Genomic DNA, 4,085 nt, shown 5'->3' on the forward strand with positions numbered 1-4,085 from the left:
ATGACCATTATACTTATATACAATGGTTTATGACCCTATTAGACCAGTAACAAAAGAATCTCAATGCCTTCCATTTATTCGTCTATTAGGACCAACGATAATTGAGCGATAATTAAAAAAATATTGTGCGTCAATATTCAGGAGTAACAACGTTTTAATTTTTTAGACCCGTTTCATACATTTTTTTCATACATTTGATGTAGGTGTATTGTTACCTACTTATCAAAAAGCAATTTAATAATATCGATTAGGTACATAAAAATTATGTACAATTTGGACGATGTACCTATTATAGATAAACATAACGAATTGTTTGTTGCACCTTCTTGAATCTAGCAGCTCTGTTAAAAAACTGTTAATACAAAAATTGATAATCGTGTGTCTTACATACCTTAGGTGATAAATCTCAACGAAAATTTCAACCAGCAATTTTATTGACCAATGAAATGCGGATTTCGTGTCACATTTCCATGGCAACCACGGAATTTATCGTCAATTTTTTGACGTAAAAAGGTAATAATGTTTTGACATAAAATTCCCTTGACGAAAGACTCCTCTCAGGAATGTTCTCCAGCATAAGGACATCCCCGGAATTTTGACATAAAACGTCACTTTTTCGTTGAAAGTCACTATGGTGTCAAATTTTCTTACCGAATACCACAGTGCTTGAATAGAATTTTTTTCTTGCTCACGAATATTTTGCGAAAGTTCAAATATTTGTGAGCTCGAAAAGTTTCCGGAAATAGCAAGCACTATTACAAGTGATAATTTTTTATTTCAGCATGTCGTTAGTAAAAAATTGTCAAAGTCCTCGTGTGAGATCTTGTCGAAGCTACCACATTCCCTTCGTCGGTACTCGCGTCCGACGTCCCGTGCATCCCCAATTTGCGTTTGAAGTTTTACTCCACCATCAGTAAGATCTTGGCGGGGACCACCACATTCCCTTTCTCGGTACCCACTTCCGACGTCTCGCTCACCCGCAATTCGAGTTTGAAGTTTTTACTCCACCATCAGTTTTCAGATTGTTTTCAAAATGGCGCCATTGGAAAGATCTTGTAAACGGACACAAAAACTGCGTAGCGAAAATTTGTTTTTTTCCTGGGTACGAAATTAACCTCATTTTACAAGGCGTACGTCTGCGAGGGGTAGTTGACTTAGGGCGCCCAAAAGGTATCTTCCTCTGCGAATTTTGTTTCTGAAAGCTCGAATCGCGATCTCTCTTTCTCGTGTGGCTAATAGAGCTATGAGAAGTGCCCCAAAAATTGAGAACTATTTTGTGGAGAGTACACTGCCTTTTTTTGCCCCCAAAAAAAATTGTCTCAGATCGTCCCGGAAATACATTTTTCTTATAGAACGTGGAAAAAAGGAAGGTTATACACTGCCTTTTCTTGCCCCGAAAAAAAATTGTCTCAGATCGTCCCGGAAATAAATTTTTCTTATAGAACGTGGCCTGTAGAATTCATAATTTCAAACAGTTCCAAGATTGGGCTACTAATTCAAAAGTTACAGCCCTTTGAATTTTCTTTCGAAATTGGTTTCTAAGTCTATAACTTTTGATTGAGAAGTCTGATCGAAAAAGTACGAATTGTTTGGATTCTACGCACCAAAATTAATAAGAAAAAGTGTTTTCCCGAGATTTAGCAAAATTCATCTAAATGCGAATGGTGAGTGAACGGAACGTCGGAAGCGGGTACCGACAAAGGGAATGTGTTAGCTTGCGATAAGATCTTTTTTATGATGGCTAATACAATACTGATCGGCCACACAAAAATGCGCCGATCTCTCTTCGATCCCATTTTTTAATCTACCTATGCTTTTGATAATTCCACTGAAGGTTTGACGGCTAGCCAAATAAACTATTTTCGTAAAGCATCAGGCGAATGTCGTGTTGGAATTGGAAAATTTCCGAAAATCTATTAAAACATTTTTTGTAATGAAAAATGCGTCATTTATTTTGTTGTAAATTAGATCAGAATTCAGATATATAATTTGATAAATGGGGGAAGGTTGAAAACGCAGCAAATACCGGGCTACATTGCGGAAGCCATGCGAAATAGCGAAAACTGTTCATCTAACTGAAGAAAAGTACCATTCTTACATCCGCGGCACCTGTGAAAATCGTTATCATATAAATTTAGAAATCTATGGGGCCGTAGTTTGATCGGATGTGATAATTGTTTAAATAAATTTGTGCTATGAACCACAAAAATTGAAGACCAGTTTTTCTTGTTTTGGAAATTGTTCCCTTCATTACCCAAGTCCAAATCTCAAAAAGTCATTATTGTAAATCCCTATATAGGAAGTAAGTAGGAATGATATCTTAGAAAGTAATACATTAGTAATATTTTTATATAGGTATGTAGAGCTCTCAGCTTTGATTTCCTATTATATATTCAAAGGTTTCCAGTATTAGTAAAACTGTAAAACATCAGGGGAAAGTTGAAATTCCATAAATCAGTTACTTTTGTTGAATAGCCGCTAATGAGGGTCTGGAATCTGGTTTTATTGTAGGAAGATGAGGTCATTTGCAGGTAACTTATGCCTGGTGAAACTTGTCGAATTGCACGATTGGTTGCCTATATAATTATTTGCGTAGGCGCAGCTTAAATTTTGAATGGCCTGTCCCTAGCCGCCTTAAAGCCCCATGTACATCAGCTAAAAGCCCTTCTTAATCGCCAAGACATGCGGGATATTCGCTCAATGTGCCCTTTCCAGGTCAGGAAGAAGTCTATAATGACTTCCTATTGGCAGGAATACCTTGCAGATTTTATTGAACCCCTAAAATAGCTCTGGTCTTAATCCTGCTGATCCACAATGAGTTTAGTTGACTAATTTCAGGTTGTTCCAGTTAAATATATTTTAATTATCCTTTGAATTAAAAAATACGCTTAACAAAAATAATATACAAGCCTTTTTAGAATGTATCTCATATATCTCTCCATAAATAAGAAATAAATAAATGATTAAACTCCTTCCCATGATAAGTTATTATTATTATTTATTGGAGTATGTATTTATTTGATTTTTTGCGGTTTTTTTTCAAAATCTTCACTCCAAAATGGATATATGAAGAATATTTCAATTTATTAAGTGTAAATCGGGAGGATTATTTACGAGTAAGCGCAAAGTTGGTGTATTTTGTTTGAATTTGTTTCAGTGTTATTTTTCCTTTTAAAATTGTGTGTTGTATATTTTTTTGCTTTTATAAGTTGTTTATTTAGATGCGTGTCTTAAATTGTAAAACGTGAAATTGCATATTGGAATGTAGGCACATCTGGCCGTTTGCGGTGGGAAGCTTTGTTGTCGGACGAGATTTAATTAGCGCGCCTATTCTTAACGCTGTTAGAAGATATAAGGTGTTTTGGCGAAGTGCACGTTATTTTCGGCGCAAGTGGGGACGCGTTCTGTCGAAGCTGATGTTATTAAGTCCAATTAATTATTATATGGTGACGTTGTGAAAAGAGATTGAGGAAAAAATTATTTTAATGCGTTTTTATTGGAATTTTTCTTCCAGTAGATGCCTGAAGTGGGCGAGGAGAGATTACCTACAAAAAATCTAAGTTTCAATTTTCATTTGTTAGAGCTAGCTGGACAGAGGTGGTGGGTGGTGTAGTTGACCGCATGCCATAAATTAAAATTTTGGATCTGCGATGCTGGAAGATTTTATGCCATCCCTCTTTGGTTAGGACCCAGATGAAATTGGTAGAACAAAAGCTTCATTTTTTACAAATTTCGTCGGAAAAACGACAAAACAGTTTGATTTTACGGAAAGAAAGTAAATTTTATCAGTGGCGGATTCAAGCACAAGCGCGCGAAGCGCGCGCTTAGGGCCTCGCGTTCATTAAGGGCCTCCACAAAATAGTCATATCGAATATTTTAAGCCCCGTTATGTTTCCCTCTTGTTGCAAAAAAAAACCGGTACGATCCGTACCGGGTACCGCACGGATTAATTATCCAGACTCCAGAGTAATTTTACCTGTTACTTGTTTACAGTTACACCTTATTTGCATTTTATGATTCGTCAAGCTTTTGTTCTTTTCGTATTTGAGGATGCCCGTTGCATTGGTATGATGTCGTAGAAATTT

Source organism: Photinus pyralis, unplaced genomic scaffold (assembly GCF_008802855.1).
Source record: "Photinus pyralis isolate 1611_PpyrPB1 unplaced genomic scaffold, Ppyr1.3 Ppyr1.4_LG7, whole genome shotgun sequence".
NCBI classification, from domain to species: Eukaryota; Metazoa; Arthropoda; class Insecta; order Coleoptera; family Lampyridae; genus Photinus; species Photinus pyralis.